Genomic DNA, 18,328 nt, shown 5'->3' on the forward strand with positions numbered 1-18,328 from the left:
CGCTCGCTCTCATCTGGAATACCTGGAGGTGTCGTATGGAGGCGTATGGCTGTTTAAACAAAGTGGTAGATGAGCCAACGCAGATAATAAGCCTTAAGGTGAGAGATTAAATACTCACCCACCCCGTGCACACCAAATAACAATGTCTTACACACAGTCATTGAAGGATTCCATAGCAGCATATTACGAGCTATATTTGGTGTATATTGTTAGAAGTGATAGGGGATGGATATTTCCCCTCTTCCTTTGTTTACGCACTTGGGACTGGTTTTCATTGGGAAATGATTGGAGGCGTGGCTAAGCAGCGTTTATAACGTGACGTCACCGCGAGGCGCCGGTGCGTCCCCCGGAGTTAGTTAATGGCGGCAGTTTGCGTAAACGCCTCAGGATGCGCCATTTTGAAAACGCCGCTCAGGACACTACAGGTTCCCACCGTTCTAGCTCAAGGGCTTTGAGGAAAACCAACTGGCTTTTGTTTCTGAGGGTCCGTCCGCCATCAACGTGAACTAACTGAACTAAAACACCAAGACGGGAGCCCGCCGCTTACGGGAGCTGAGACCCACGGCCCGAGGCCTTGTCGGAGGGACCTGCTGCTAGCCTGCTACTTCGGTAAGCTAGCCCGCCTCCCGGCTATTTCGCTCGTCTTGTAAATCAGTCCATCTCCCTGTTTCTTCCCTCGTTTCCATCTTTACTACACACTCCAGGTTAGGACTAGTATGGCGTGTTTGACCCTTAACCTCTAGTCCGTAACAATATGGTGTATCATGTACATATGGTGTAAATGGTCAACTATATACGGTGTTAGTGAATAGTGTAATCAATGACACCTACTGAGATCACTTATGTAAACTAGTAATAAGACACGTTAGCCCCTAGCTAACGGGTCTGACCCTTTAGCCGAGCGGTTAGTGACGTCGCCTTGTGGTGCAGTACACTCCGTATCGAATCCCGCACCGGGCAAGAATATAACCGGTTACACTTAGTTTAATTGCCACCTGGAGTGTATTTTCGGTGTCAAAACTGCACTGGCTGGGGGCGTCCGGGTGGTACGGCGGTCTATTCCGTTGCCTACTAACACACAGGTCGTCAGTTCGAATCCCCGTGTTACCCCTGGCGTCCCTACAGACACCATTGGCCGTGTGGGAAGCCGGATGTGGGTATGTGTCCTGGTCGCTGCACTAGCGCCTCCTCTGGTTGGTAAGGGCTCCTGTTTGGGGGGGGGGGGGTAGCGTGATCCTCCCACGCGCTACGTCCCCCTGGCGAAACTCCTCACTGTCAGGAGAAAAGAAGCGGCTGGCAAGTTCACATGTATCGGAGGAGGCATGTGGTAGTCTGCAGCCCTCCCCAGCTCGGCAAGGGGGGTGGGACTAGGACGGCTCGGACGAGTGGGGTAATTGACCGGATACAATTGGGAGGAAAAGGGGAGGGGGAATCAAAAAAAAAATAGAGAAAAAAACTGCACTGGCCACTTATATGGACATTTACTTCCAGTTAGGATAGAGAGACAAACCTGGATAATTGCTAAAATAATTTACTAAGTGGCCTTGATTTTTGGGCTCAGATAGCTGGGGCTGAAACACTGTGGAACTAGGGCAGCTTACAAGAATGCTCTCTCTCTCTCTCTCTCTCTCTCTCTCTCTCTCTCTCTCTCTCTCTCTCTCTCTCTCCCTCTTCCCATTTTCTCTGTCTCCTTTTTTCTTCTTCTCCTGTTCCCTCCCTTCCGCCCCCATCCTCTGCCATTCTCGGCCTGTTTATATTGGTTAACGAGCTCTGTCAGGCCAACACACGGACTGTCCCACCAAGTGGCTAATGAAATATTCATGACCGGGGAATGAATGGGTAAACAAACATCACCTCCATGTGGGTCAGGAGAGTGGAACAAGAGAAATTATGCGACTGTCTCACTGATGTTGAATGTGATTCTTTTTTTGGCTAGGAAATAGTGCAGCACATTTGGTAGCAGCTACATGTGTTGGTAGGGAAAGCTTTAGGAAACGTGTATGTGACACCTCCCAGAAAGGCCATCTGCAGAATGACAGAAGCTGCAGCATCATTGAATAAAGGTCACAAAGGTGTTACTACCCGTTGGATTATATAACCAACAGGACATTTATGATATGATGCAAACGTCAAAAGAGAGAGGTTTTCAATGTCTCTGCTATGTAATCAGAATCCACTTTAACTGACCAAGTGTGCCTACGCACACGAGGAATTTTGACTCCGGTTCACAGCAGCTTCTAGTACTTGCAGACATCACTCACACAAAAAAGAAAAGGAAAGAAAAAGAAAAAACAGAAGAAATAAATGGAACAACAAACAGGACACTGGAGGCAAGCATGTACACACAACAGGTATGTCGCTACTATCCAGAGTTTTGTTATGGTTGAATAATCAACACCCTATACCCATATATTATACCATATTGCTTATATACTATATTGCCCATACACTATACCACATACCAATACCACAACTCCACAACCCAGCATGCCCATATACAATACTATACTATACCTGGACTATATTACACTATATACCAAAAGTATACACTATGTAGTCACCTACCACTCACCACGTAACCACATACTATATTATGTACCTATGTTACAACCATAACAATATAGCAATAATTTGTAACCAGTATACAGCAGTTGTATGTATATTTACAATTGTACATTTTTATTGCACAAACATTTGTATTGCACATCTGGTTTAAAAAGTGGTAGTGCACATCATTGATATGTATGTGAGACATCTTGACTAGAGGGGGCCATTTACAAAGTAACATATTTACATAATACATGTCTATTCTTGCACCATGCTGTTAAGTGTTCATGAGCGAGATGGCCTGTGGGGGAAAAAAACGTTTCCTATGTGTGGTGGTTTTGGTGCACATTGCTCTGTAGCCCTGTGATAGCCTGGGGCCCTGTGATGGCCTGGGGCCCTGAGATGGCCTGACAGCCTGCCCAGGGTGTCGCCCCGCCTGCTGCCCAATGACTGCTTGGATAGGCTCCAGCATTCCCGCGACCCTGAGCGCAGGATAAGTGGCTTGGATAATGGATGGAATGGATGCTCTGTAACGCTTGGCAGAGGGTAGGAGCTCAAACAGACTGTGTACTATGTGTGGGGGTCTGTGCAGATTCGGCTCACCCGTTTTTGGGCTCTAGAGGTCTACAAGTCCTGCACGGTGGGCAGAGGAGTGCCAATGATTTTTTTTCTGCTATCATACTGTTCGCTGCACTCTGTTCCTGTCCTGTTTTGTTGCTGCTCCAAACCACATCGTGATGGACGTGCACAGGACAGATTCAATGACTGCTATGTAGAACTGGCTCAACAGTTTCTGTGGCAGATCTTCCTCAGTTGCTGCAGATAGAACATCCTCCTCTGGGCCTTTTTGAGGATGGAGTTGATGTTGGTCTCCAACTTCAGGTATTTGGAAATGTAGTTCCCATACCAGATCGGTCAAGTCCTGGGTTAACAGCAGCCGCCATTGGTTAACAACAGCCGCCATTGGACTCATCCTGGATGAGTCCGATGACCATAGTGCCATCTGCAAACTTCAGGAGTTTAACAGCGGGGTCCTTGGAGGTGCAGCCATTGGTGTGGAGGGAGAAGATCAGTGGGGAAAGGACACATCCCTGGAGAGCACCAGTGCTATCTGTCCATATACCAGAGGTGACTTCCCCCAGCCTCACCTGCTGTTTCTTGCCTGTCAGGAAGCTGGTGATCCACTGACAGATGGCGGGGGATACAGTGAGCTGGGAGAGTTTGGAGGAGAGGATTTCTGGAATGATGGTGTTGAACGCCGAGCTGAAGTCCACAAACAGGATCCTTGCATATGTCACTGTGCAGTCAAGGTGCTGCAGGATTTAGTACAGTCCCATGTTGACCGTATCATCCACTAACCTGTTTGCTCAGTAGGCAAACTACAGGGGGTCCAGCAGGTGTCCTGTGATGTTCTGCATGCGGGCCAACACCAGTCATTCGAAAGACTTCATGACCATAGATGTCAAAGCAACAGGACTGTAGTCATTCAGTCCTGTGATGGATGGCTTCTTGGGGATTGGGATGATGGTGGAGCATTTGAAGCGGTAGGAGACTTCACACAGCTCCAATCATCTATTGAAGATCTGCATAAAGATTGGAACCAGTTGGTCAGCACAGGGTTTAAGACAAGATGGGGAGACATCTTCTGGACCTGGTGCTTTCTTGCTCTTCTGTCTCTGGAAAAGCTGGCTCACATCCTGTACACATATCTTGAGTGCAGCCTGAGTATCGAGGGGGGAGAGTAGGGGCGTTGCCAGAGGTGTGATGGGGGTTGTTGTCGTTAGGCAGGAGTGGGTGAGAGGTGTGAATTTGTCCCTCTCAAACCTGCAATAGAAGACATTCGGGTCGTCTAATGGCCATATCTAATTCTTCTCTTACCTCTTTCAAAAGCAATTTTCAACTGGCAGGAAGCACATTTATACCCCAACGCCCCACAAATCTCATTATACAAAGGCTCTGGCCAGATGCATTAAGAATGCAGTCAATTCATAATTGCATGGAATTAACAAACAATTTTCATGCTTCCGTAATTATTTTCAAAGCTATAATACCCTACTTTTTTTCCCAGGGGTTTAATCTATGGTCCATTTTGCAGGCTTTACAACAGGGCAAATGATGGGTTCTTGGCAGAGAGACAAGAGTTTGGCTGGCACAGTTAGACAGAATATACATGAGATACACATGCATTTTCCCCTTAATCTCAGCGCTGTCTCTAGGGCTGACAGGCTGGTGCTCAACGCGCCATGCCGCTGAATGAATAATTGATTTCCTCTTGGCGTGAGGATTTCTCTTCCATAGTCGAGTTCCACGAGCCTGCATTGCCAGCCACTCCAACCTTACTCCAACCCATCCACCTCGGTCACAGTACTTTTCCCATAGGAATGCAAACACAAATATTAGGTCAGTATAGTATTTCTTGGAGCACATCCGTGTATTCTGTGCCAGATGGGTAGTTATCTAATTACTTCTTGCAGGGAGCGATAGCTGTGAAGCGCTTCCAGTACTAAGCCCGTAGTAACCTTTGTGCATAGTTTTGGTACACATTATTGGACTCCTGAGATTACACTAGGGATACATAAACCATATAAGCACATAAAATCATCAGCGTGAAAGAGATGGGGTAAAAGGTTCAGCGCAGTATGTGAATATCTTAGCATCCATCGGCCGGGCTCTCGCAAGGCATATTGTAAATTTAGGCGTTCAAAGGGGTTTTTGGTCAGTACATCTCCCGGGAGCACACACAGTTTGTCTTGTCTGAGGGATGACACATCAGATTAATGGTGCTTTCCAACCCTCTTCCTGATGCTCTCCTCACCTTGGCTTTGTGCCTGCCTCTGCAGCGCTGAGCCTGTTGACGCTGTGCCCCCATCTGGGGTCAGATATACTGCTTTCCCCCCCTCTAATGGTAAGATTAGGTTGGGATTAGGGGCGGAGCGGGTCCTTAGTCAGCACTCCGGGGCAACCTCAGGAAGCCGCGTCTCCCATGGGACTGCAGCATCAAGAGCTGCGGGGCTGCGAGGAGGCGAGGGGATTACATTTGAATGTGCTGCATATCCAAGTAAATCCATCACGCCGTTTTGTGCAACTCTCATGTTTCACTGTAGATATTGTCATGTCACATAAGATTATCTGAAAGGGTCACCTTTTCTCGTCGCCGAAGAAGCTGAACCTTTCCCGGTGAGGAGACGGCATAAGAGCCCACATTTTGCCGGAGATGCAGATGTGAATACACAATTAGCACAGTCGAATCCAAAAAGTTTGATGACTTTGTCCCGTGCGCCTGCATAATATAATGAACACAAACGAATAAGCCGTACTGGCCACCTCCTTCTCTTGTCCATCTGTAACTAGACTTATCGTAACTCTACCCTACCCTGCTCTTCTCCCACTGCCCCAAGTCTCTCGCTCTCTCGCTCTCTCCCTCGCACACTTGCTATCTCTCTCTCACACACTCTCTTGCACTCTCTCGTTCTCTCTCTCTCTCTCTCTTTCTCACACTCTCAACTCGTTCTCACTGTCTCTCTCTTTCACATACTCTCTCTGTCTCGCTCTCTCTCTTGCTCTCTCATTAGCTCTCGCTCTCACACTATCTCTCTCACTCTCAACTCTCTTGCTCTCTCATTAGCTCTCGCTCTCACACTATCTCTCACTCTCAACTCTCTTGCTCTCTCATTCGCTCTCGCTCTCACACTATCTCTCTCTCTCTCAACTCTCTCTCTCTCTCAAATTCAAATGGCTTTATTGGCATGACGTAACGATATGTACACCTACCGACTGACCCACCCACCTACCTATCTACCCACACACATACACACACCTACACTCCTCTCTTTCTCCCACTCTCTTTCTGTTGCCATTGTTGCAGCTTGCCATGGCTGAGTCCTGTCCACAGGCAGCTTGTGGCAGCAGCCAGCACAACAGGTCTATATTTCAAGAAGCTGCAGCAGCTTCTGAGCCCTATGGGAGGCGATGCCAGTGGCTGTTTCATAATAAGGTCCACCAGAAACAGAGCCACCTGCACAGCCCTCAGCTCCTTACGCCCTGCGCCCAGCACGGTCCAGGCAGAGTCCGGCACGGAGGCCTGCGTGCTGCTACGTGTGTGTGCATAAGCAAAGAGTGGGCTGGCAGAGCAGAACCGAGCCGCCGGCGCCCTTCCACTTCGCCTGACAAGTGCGCCATGAGGCAGCAAACTCAGATTCAGTTGTATCTGAAAAGATGGAAGTTGACGGCCAACTGTTATATGCATACAAATGATTACAGGGCTACATCGTGAAATATCATTCCCAAATCTTATTTTAGATCGGAAAGAAGAAGAATTAAGTAAACTGTCAAATCTGGTATGCTGTCATATCTTCAAAGCAAAAAAGAAAAAGAGGCAAGTTTGGAATCAATTCTTAAGTTCGAACTCGATTTTCACTCAAAAATTGGGATATTTCTCCATAATTACTACACTTCAGATGGATAGAGATTTTGATGGGCTATCTATCTATCTATCTATCTATCTATCTATCTATCTATCTATCTATCTATCTATCTATCTATCTATCTATCTATCTATCTATCTATCTATCTATCTATATATAATCCAGTAAGTCCAGTACATTCTTTGTGAGACAGTACAAGCCTGTTTCATGCCCTAAGCGATCATCAGCTGTCAATAAAGCTACTCGGGAGAGGACATACCATTTACTGCCTCGTCATGCACATCACGTGCACAACCTCCAATGGGGACGGGAGAGGTGCGACATTCAAAAACGTGATCGCTGATGATCCAATGGGGTGGGGGTGGGGGGTTGGTATTTGTCTATCGGCATGATTCATTTATAATTATAAAATAGGTGCTTATATCTATGTCTGCAACCGCTGACCTATATATATATATATATCTGTCAAAAACTATTGGGTCTCACAGAATAGGAGTTACCTGGCAGAATATTATGCTAAGTTCTTTACAAATTTTCAGAGCTGCACACGCTGCACGACTGTGGTGTGTTTGTGTGCACGTTTGTGTGTCTTTTTTTTATCTGTATGTGTGCATGCACATGCATGTATGTTGGTGTGTATTACGAATCGGATGCTTGTATACGTAGATATTGTGTAGTACGCAGATGGAAAGCTATAATGGAGGAAGCTCTAACTTGAGCCAATTCACTGTGTGGCTGTTCAGTGAAAATGAGTGTCTGGAGAAGTTGTATTTTATTGTTAAGTCAATGCAAAACCGTTTTCTCATTTTGTGTTCGAAAATATGTTTTTATGGCCTTTGTCGGAGTGTTATTTCTCGTTGCTTCTGAAAAGAGAGTAATTGTAGTTATATACATACAGACAAAAGTAGTAAAAAAAAGTTTGTTGGGGGGGGAAAGAATCTCATTAGCATGACATTAACGATCAATCAAGGTGCTAAAAGTTTGATTTTTTTTTTCTGATCTTTTTTCCTCCTTTTTCTCGCCAGTTGTATCCGGCCAATTACCCCACTCTTCCAGGTCATCCCGGTTGCTGCTCCACCCCCTCTGTCGATCCGGGGAGGGCTGCAGACTACCACATGCCTCCTCCGATACATGTGGAGTCGCCAGCTACTTCTTTTCACCCGACAGTGAGGAGTTTCGCCAGGGGGACGTAGCCCGTGGGAGGATCACGCTACCCCCCCCCAGTTCCCCCTCCCCCTTGACCGACCAGAGGAGGCGCTAATGCAGCGACCAGGATGCGTACCCACATCCGGCTTCCCACCCGCAGACACGGCCAATTGTGTCTGTAGGGACGCCCGACCAAGCCGGAGGTAACACGGGGGATTCAAACCGGCGATCCCTGTGTTGGTAGGCAACGGAGTAGACCGCCACGCCACCCGGAAGCCCGTGTTTGAGTTTTTGTTATGTTTGTGACAGTAAATGCGACATCCAAAGCCTGAGGTGAACATGCAAATTTACCCCAAAACAATAAACTACCGTGTGTATTTGCAATATCATCGACGCCATAGAACGATGAGAAGGTTCTTCTCTAAGCCCATGGGTCATTTTCTGCCCAGTGAACGTAATGAACTCGGTGAGGGATTAAAAAAAAAAAACCTCAACGGGTTTAGAGATTATTTTGCAACACTAATTATGTTCACAAATGCCCGCCAGAGCGATCATTCGATGTGGGAAACTGTTTTTCTAATGACTTGCCCCGACCAGCCCCGTCATTCTCGCAAGAGGATGTTATTTGCCAGTGACACAAGGGAGCACATCATCACCCTCTTTCTCCTATGAATAATCCACGCCCTTCGAGACTCGTGGAGGTGCCCTCCGTGAAGGCCTGTTTTTTTTTTTTTCCTCTAGTAGAGTCATAACGGGGTAGAAGACTTTAACTGCCTCATACAGAATCTACCACTGTAGCAATTATTTGGCAATTTTTTTTTTTGGGGGGGGGGATTTCCTCTCCTTTCTCTCCCCAGTTGTACCTGTCCAATTGCTCCACTCTTCCGAGCTGCCCCGACCCGGGGAGGGCTGCAGACTACCACATGCCTCCCCCGATACATGTGGAGTCACCGGCCGCTTCTCTTCACCTGACAGTGAGGAGTTTCACCAGGGCGACGTAGTGCGCGGGAGGATCACACTATTCCCCCCTGTTCCCGCCCCCCCCCAGAACAGGCGCCCAGACCGACCAGAGGAGGCGCTAGTGCGGCGACCAGGACATATACCCACATCCGGCTTCCCACCGGCAGACAGGGCCAATCGGCCCTGTGGCGTAACTGTAGTCCACTGACTTCCGGTTTCTACTGCAGCGGTCGTACCAGTTTCCTGTTTGTCGGCGCGGGGTGTTGACAACGGCATATTTTTCGCAATGCCTGCAAGATTCACCCGGTGGAAAAGTTTCAAGTTGCGTCCACAATCCTCATAATTGCGGACCTAACTTGACATGTACAACTTGAACCTTTTCACCCGTTTGCTGGTAGGTGCAGGGGAAAGTTTGTCGACAATTCTGTGCGTGTCGTGGACATTTATCCACGGCGAATCTTGCAGGCATCGCGAAAAATAGTCCTGCTTGTCTGCAGGAAACTGGTAGGTCCGCTGCAGTAGAAACCGGAAGTCAGCGGACTGCAGTTCTGCACAGAGCCGACTGTGTCTGTAGGGACGCCCGACCAAGCCCGGAGGTAACGCGGGGATTCGAACTGGGCAACAACATCTTAAGGCGGAGTACTCGGTTGTTTTAAAATGGCGCATACGAGTAGAGAGAGAATGCACACATAAAGGCTGGCGCTGTGGCACGTTGGCAGCTGGCGATGCGGTGCTTTGCTCAAGGACACTTACAGAGGGACAGTGGCTATTGTGCAAATCAAACTTTTCATTTCTTACAGTTACGGGGCGGCAAAACCACCGTCTGCCGCTGTGTGTATATTACAGCGAGGGATCGATTGTGGGCCATCCCACCAATCTATTATAAGTGTAATGATGCTGCAAAACTAGCCGTGTGAGTTAAAGCCACAGACCAGTCATGTTTACCAGGTGTGTAACCCTCCTCCAGCAGTATCTGCCCCAGCTTTCTCTCAGCACTCTGCAGCATGGCACTGCAGCACCAGGCGGGCTCACACACACACACACACACAACTCCCCCTAGCACAGCTAATGAGCAGGCTGCACTGCGTGTCTACACACACACACACACACACACACACACACACACACACACACACACACGTGTATATATATATACATGCATACATATCTATGTGTGTGTGTGTGTGTGTGTGTATATAAATATATATATATATATATGATGGCTGCTTATGGCATAAAACAGACTTTTACTGTCTCATAAAGAATTTACTTGAATCACTGGACTATGTATGTACTATATGTGTATGCATGTATATACACACACACGTATGTATATATGTGTGTATGCATGTATTTATACGAAGTGTGTGTGTGTGTGTGTGTGTGTGTGTGTGTGTGTGTGTGTGTGTGTGTGTGAAAAACAACCTCGTATTTTTTTGTAACCCTGTGTTTTTCTGCTGCCCCCTCTCAGCTACCCTCCTTGGCAGCTCTCCAGCATCTGCAACACACTCACCCATATTGTCATTGTGCGCGAGCTGGAACGCCGTTGTTTGCATTTGGGTTCAGTCATAACTCTCGACACCGCCTGGCTTCAAATAAACGCACGATGCAGTATGGAAGCCTCCAGAACGGCTGCAAAGGCCATTTAAAGACTTCACTCCCCTTAAAACGAGCACCGCTTTCCCCCGGGAAGTCACCAAAGTTATGCAATATCGTAGCTGAGGTAAATACTTAATGAAGACTAATTTTCGCTCTCCAGCTGTTGCATGCCCCGCTCCCCGCTCCCCACCTGCCGTTACCAACACCGTTCTGCCCTTGTCCTTGCAGATATGGTTCTTGGAGAGTTATGAACTTCTCTTGGCCTATGTTACGTATGGCTTCTTACACACTGAAAGCACTCCAGCAGGAGTGAAGCCACAGACACGAAGAAAAGAAGCCTTATTTTATTTATTTACCCACCCGGTATCCTAACCGCTTATCCTGCTCTCAGGGGTGCGGGGATGCTGGAGCCTATCCCAGCAGTCATTGGGTGGCAGGCGGGGAGACACCCTGGACAGGTCACCAGGCCATCACACAGGGCCAACACACACACACACACACACACACACACACACACACACCTAGGTACAATGTAGTACGGCCGATTCACCTGACCTACATGTCTTTGGACTGTGGGAGGAAACCGGAGCCCTCGGGACGACCCGGGACGACCCCCGAGGTTGGACTACCCCGGGGCTCAAACCCAGGACCTTCTTACAGTGAGGCGACCGCGCTAACCACTGCGCCACCGTGCCGCCCTTATTTGTTCATTTGTTTATCTATTTATTGTTTGTTTGTTTTACATTTGTTTGGATTATTTCCCCCTTTTTCTCCCCAACTGTACTTGGCCTACTACCCCACTCTTCCGAGCCATCCTGGTCGCTGCGCCACCCCCTCTGCTGATCCGGGGAGGGCTGCAGACTACCACATGCCTCCTCCAATACATGTGGAGTCGCCGGCCGCTTCTTTTCACCTGACAGTGAGGAGTTTCGCCAGGGGCACGTAGCGTGGAAGGATCACGCTATTCCTCTCCAGTCCCCCCTTCCCCTTGACCGACCAGAGGAGGCGCTAGTGCAGCGACCAGAACACATACCCACATCTGGCTTCCCACCCACAGACACGGCCAGCTGTGTCTGTAGGGACGCCCGACCGAGCCGGAGGTAACGCGGGGATTCGAACTGGCGATCCCCGTGTTGGTAGGCATCAGAGTAGACCGCTACGCTACCCGGACGCTCCAAGAGGCGTTATTTTAAACATCGCCCGAAGTAGTATGTTGTTGAGCACCAAGAAAACCTTGTCCCATCCTGGTTACGCAGTAGCGTGTGATGGACAGGGTGGTCGACTGATCTGCCTGTTAAATGACACGCACTTGCTCCTAATTATCATCGAGTGTGAAGACGAAATGTTCCATTTATGCGGAAACGAACTGACTACATCATGTCAAGATAATTGACACCGGAGAATAAGTGTGGAGGCTCATCATTACACTAACGGACGACAGCCATTACGGTGTTTGAGATGTAATCAGGCACTAATTAATTGCTCTTAGCAAATAGGGTTAGAACCTCTGGAGTGACCCGGGGGTCGGCTCTGTGCCGTTAATGAACTCGCATAAAAGAGAAGGTGGGACTGTTTGTTTGCAAAAGGAAAAAAATGCTTTTGTCATTTTCCAGTGACAGTATAGTGGATGTAAAACAAAGTTAAAACGAAAAATAAACATCGCTCCTGGTTACATTATTGATTTTGTTCCTTTGTCCTGTCAGTGTAGCGCCACCTAACGACAATCACGTTGTCCCTTCTCGCTGCTACTATGTACCCAACGACTCTCGTGGGTGTGTGTGTGCGTGTGTGTGTGCGTGCACGCGCGCGCGCGCCCCACTGGCCGACTCCTCAGTGAGATTATTTGTAGGAGCCCCTCAAGCCGAGGCAGCACTTCAGCACCACGGACAGCTCTCCAACTTCAGTCTCGGTGGAGCGGACCTCATTACCGGGTCCAAGTATGGATAGTTGGACGAAGGCCCGATCCCAAAGTCCACACTCACGGACTCACAGGCTTTGGGGTGAGTCCCCTCTAAATCCGCGAGGGTTTAGGGCTGTCGCACAGTCAAGTCGTCAAGCACACGAGGGACATTTTGAGGCCTTTATGCGCATGTTAGGTAAGTCCGCATTTCTGCAGACTTGGCCTGAGGGAATTACCCACAGTTCGTGGCATTGTGACGTTAAACACGGGGTTACCAGGGGGAAGCCCGGAAGCGTTAAAAAAAAAAAAAAAAAAAACAAGCATGGAAGGACACGGGCACGCGGGTGTTCGGCCTGGCGTATTGGGGGCGCTGGTGTGGCTGAATTTAAAAAGCAGCACTACGTTAACACGGATTTAAGAGCATACGTTATACTAAACATCTAGTTTATTCATCAACCATTTATCTTCATGTGTGCTTAATGATGCTGTTTTGACAAACGCAAGTAAAAAGACGTTCAGATCAGGCTGTTGGTCCCTTGAGGTCCATGAGGGTTCAGGGTTTAGGCCTTAGGGCCCGGATATACGCCATACCGGACCGCTGCGGACTCCGCGAGCGCATAGTACTACTATTTCCTGGAGTTGGCTTGGAGTACACGTTTCGCACATGCGCAGTAGATCGGCGTTACGTATATCCGGGCAAAATGGCGGCATACAGGCAAGAAAAAGAGCTGCTTTGTTTGTTGTATTTGGCACAATTGGAGAAGAAAGCGGAGCGCAGGAAAATGGTGTGCGCGGCAGGTCTTGGTTTTTTTTCCGACCTGCGTTCCGGGAACTTTGCCTCTGATTGGCTAGTACTCGTTGCCTCCGTTGATTAGGTTGGTTAAGGTTAGGGTGGGGTTAGCAATCAGAGACAGTAGGGGCGGGTCTTCCCGGAATCCAGGTGGGAAAAATAATAACGCGTGCGACAGCCTCTCTTCAAAGCCGGCGTCCATTTTTGTTTACCCGCGCATGCGCTGTTGTGCCCTTCTCCGCGCAGAAACAAAAAATTGGGAGGTACGCGGATGTCCGCGCGGACCCTATAGGCGTACACCCTCTGATGACGAAATTTACGTCACGCGGACCCTCGCGTACTGGCGGACGCGGAAAGTATAGCTTGCGCTTTAGGGGGGAGTTCGAGCCCCGGGGTAGTCCAACCTTGGGGGTCGTCCCGGGTCGTCCTCTGTGTGGAGTTTGCATGTTCTCCCCGTGTCTGCGTGGGTTTCCTCCGGGGGCTCCGGTTTCCTCCCACAGTCCAAAGACATGTAGGTCAGGTGAATCGACCGTACTAAATTGTACCTAGGTATGAATGTGTTTGTGTGTGTGTGTGTGTGTGTGTGTGTGTGGGGGGGGGGCCCTGTGTGATGGCCTGGCGGCCTGTCCATGGTGTCTCCCTGCCTGCCGCCCAGTGACTGCCGGGATAGGCTCCAGAATCCCCGCGACCCTGAGAGCAGGATAAGCGGTTCGGATAATGGATGGATGGAGGGATGGATAATAAAAGTCTCGACGCCGGCGGTGGATACCCAGGATAAATGAAGGTTTTATTGAGGTGGAGATGGTGGGTGGAAGTGGAGGTGGGTTGTGCTGCGCAGGGTTCTGCGAACGGAGAGTGACAGATTAGCCATGACGTTTACATTTCAGCATGCGACGGCTGATTGGCTAGCTAAGCGTGGGCGGAAGAGTTAGGGATGTAGAGCTTTGACAGCGCGAGAGAGATTTTGGCAGCATGGGAAAGCGGAAGTGACGGAAAGTGGAGCGATGATGAGTTTTGTGAATGAATGTGACAGTGTGAGAAAGTGGAAAGAGTATAATGAGACTATTGGACAAACAGAAAAGGGAGAAGGTGTGAAAAAAATTGTCTTCATTTTATTTTGGGATTGTCCCCCCCACACACACACATTTTTTCACCCCAATCGTACTTGGCCAATTACCCTGTTTTCCAAGCCGTCCTGGTCGCTACTCCACCCCCCTCTGCCGATCCGGGGAGGGCTGCAGACTACCACGTGCCTCCTCCCATACATGTGGAGTCACCAGCCGCTTCTTTTCACCTGACAGTGAGGAGTTTCACCAGGGGGACGTTGCATGTGGGAGGATCACGCTATTCCCCCCAGCCCCCCCCCCTCCGAACAGGCGCCCCGAGTGACCAAAGGAGGCGCTAGTGCAGCGACCAGGACATGCTCACATCCTGCTTCCCACCCGCAGACACGGACAATTGTTTCTGTAGGGACGCCCGACCAAGCCGGAGGTAACACGGGGATTCGAACCGGCGATCCCCGTGTCGGTAGGCAACGGAATAAACCGCTATGCTACCCAGACAGAAATAATCTTCCATAATGAAATTTCGTATAAGCCAGTCCTGGGTGACCTGCAACATGGAGGGCAAAGGGGAGGGAAAAGGACGAGCCGCAAAGGGGAGTGAAAGGCATTGTGGGAATGAGCAGGCGCCGGCTGCCTCTGGGTGTGGATTTGCAGGATAACGGTACCCCGCCATGTTTAATGCCTAACCTTTAACAGTTGCCACCAACCCTGCTTCTGGGGGGCTACCATCATGCCGGTTGTCACGCCAACCTTAATTCAATGCATCCGATTCAATCAATCCATGTCTCGTTAAGTAGGTAATTAGTGGAGTCGGCTGTGTTGAATTAGGGTTGGAGCGAAAAGTGGCAGGACGGTAGCCCTCCAGGAGCAGGGTCGGTGCACATGGCAAAGAGGCGGGATCCCTTAAGACTGACGCAGTCAGTTTAGTCCTTTTCCTTCGCCTCCCTTTTGCTATTTTCCCCCGGCCCCTTTTCCCCCCCAAGATGCCGAAGTACCTTTGTCCCTCGAGCTTCCACCGTTGGTTCCTTTATTCCGCCAAATGTAGTAGGTGGCACAGGATCGGCGCAATTAGGCTTCCTCTGTGACACAAGTCGAGCGCGGAAAACACACACTAATGATCCAGGAGGGGGACTTCAGTGTGTGCGTGTGTGTGTGTGTGTGTGTGTGTGTGTGTGTGTGTGTGTGTGTGTGTGTGTGTGTGTGTGTGTGTGTACATGTCACTGTATAACGTCTCGGGTGTGTTTTCCTCTCTCTCAGGTGACTTTCTCCCAGCGGCTGACTGCACTGGCAGTGATGCCGAGGACAGACTCGGAATACATCAGTCCCAGACATCCGTCATCCGGAGGCGGCCCTCGTCCCGCAGTGATGGCCGACTGCAATCCAGGTAAACATTGACTATGCCCTACCTCCAAGCCAAGTATTTACCCGCTTGCGAACGATAAGTCACCCGATAAGCCGCTCGCGCTGACAGGGAGCGGGAAGGCTGGTGGAAAACATCACGCCGCCCCTCTGTGTTGTCGGCTCAGGATGAGGCGCAGTCGCTGCGCGTCACGATGTAGCGTAACAGAACACATGAAGAGGTGTTTTAAATGTTGATACATCCATCCAACCGTTAGCCTTATCCTGCTCTCAGGGTCGCGGGGGATGCTGGAGCCTATCCCATCAGTCAGTGGGCGGCAGGCGGGGAGACCACCCTGGACAGGCCGCCGGCCCATCACACAAGGCCGACCTCCATGTCTGTGGACTGTGGGAGGAAACCGGAGCCCCCGGAGGAAACCCACGCAGACACGGGGAGAACATGCGAACTCCACCCAGAGGACGACCCGGGACGACCCCCCAAGGTTGGACTACCCCGGGGTTCGAACCCATGCAGACACAATGACACGCCATGTTTGTTAAAGAAATTTGAAAATGACCCTCCCTACAGTGCGCCTCTTTGCCTTTGTGTGTGTGTGTGTGTGTGTATGGGGGGGGGTTTATAGCTGAATTCGAGCATTGCCCGAGGACCTTCATAACAGAGGTGATTTGGAGTGTTTTTGGTTTTATCCCGATCTCGGCCCTGGCTCTTAGTTCGGGCCTGGAGATAATCCTACCTGTCAAATCATAGAGCGAGCGGAGCGCCTGTGTGGCGTGCCGGCACCTGGGCGCCTGGGTTTATCTGGTGGCTTTAGCGAGTGCGGCCCTGTGTTTTCCAAACAACACGGCAGGTCGTTCAAATCCCTCGCTAAGCTGAAACCACAGGTCACTTATAGCGCACATATGACACACAATGCATATTTAAAAAGCGTTTAGTTTGGCGTTTAATGAATCATAGGAAGGGGAGGCGGCCGTCTCCACCGGCTAATTCACCTCCTCTGCACCCAAAACAACCGTTCATTTGCATGGGATTCGTTCCGGGGCAAATCTTAAACACAACTGGAGCAGACTGGGAAGTACATGATGCAAATGCATGCACGAGCGATGCAGTATAATACCACAACCAAAATAATAATAAAATAAGACAAGGGTGCTCGGGTGGTGCGGCAGACTAATACGCTTGGTGGAAAATATACATTTGTTCTTTGTATCATTAGAAATCCAGGCTACCTCCTTCATTTTTTTATTTTCTATTTTTTTTTTTTGCCATCAGCAGAGATTTGAATCCAGTCAAGAGGAAAGGGAAGAAATGGCACTGTCAAACATCAAGTGCACAAAGGACTAATACTTGTGAGCTGCAAGCAATCTGTTCATCTCCACCCAACACAGGTACTTCTACAAACAGTGAGCTCAGTCTTGAGTAAGAATCCTGTAGCTGGTCAGGGGATTCCCAGTGCTGACCCATGGTAATGGCGGTGTTGGCGGTGGTGGCGAAGCTCTGCGAGTCCCGGAGATTCGTTTAGAATCAGATTTTCCTGTGAGTTTCCTCTGCATCTCCCAACCTGCCAAACAAACACCATGGTTGTCTTGGGTTTTATCTATTATTGATGCAGCATCTGTTGGCTCAGGTCTTTGAGGAGTTTGTCTCGCCATGTCTGTTTACGTGCCACAAAAACTGATTCTGCTTCATTCAGCCTCTATGAAGAAGTAAAGAGCAAAGCAGTTTCTTTGGTCCCAGTGAAGGCCTGTCGTCATCATCATCATCATCTTCTTCTTCTTCTTCTTCTTTTTCCTCTCCTCCTGCGTTCAGCCTCAGTGAAGAAGAAGTAAAAAGCAAAGCAGTTTCTTTGGTCCCAGTGAAGGCCTGTCATCATCATCATCATCATCTTCTTCTTCTTCTTCTTCTTTTTCCTCTCCTCCTGCGTTCAGCCTCAGTGAAGAAGAAGTAAAAAGCAAAGCAGTTTCTTTGGTCCCAGTGAAGTCCTATCATCATCTTCTTCTTCTTCTTCTTCAGTTTCAGCTTCTTCTGCATTCAACCTCTATGAAGAAGAAGTAAAGAGTTTCTTTGGTCCCAGTGGTAATCATTAAAATGAGCAATGGAAAAAATAACATCCATGATGGGGGGTATTTGTGAATTAGCTAGTGTCTTTACCACACCAGCAATAGAAAGTGTCCAAAAAAAGAAGACTTTTGTTTGCATGAAAATCTTCAGGATTGTAGCTTTAATGCATGTATTTCATTTTTGTATATATATTTTTTTAATATCTGCATGGTTTACAATCACGTTTGTGTGTCTTTCCCGTCAACACATTGTAGTGAGGTAAGAGTTAAGCACTACGGTATTTCTCTCTTCTTCTCGGTATCCCTGCCTTTTGCATCTTCCCCTCAGATGGGTCTGTCTCTCCACCCAGACAGGAGCCCTGATGAGCAGAGCGGGTGTAGCTGGGTGAAGGCCTTTTAAGCCTGGCTGACAGTTCAGTATGATCTCTCTCCCCTCTGTTTGGGATGTTTGATGCCTGGCAGTTGTCCCCCCCCCCCTCTG

The sequence above is a fragment of the Lampris incognitus genome, chromosome 10 (genome assembly GCF_029633865.1).
Source record: "Lampris incognitus isolate fLamInc1 chromosome 10, fLamInc1.hap2, whole genome shotgun sequence".
Lineage (NCBI taxonomy): Eukaryota > Metazoa > Chordata > Actinopteri > Lampriformes > Lampridae > Lampris > Lampris incognitus.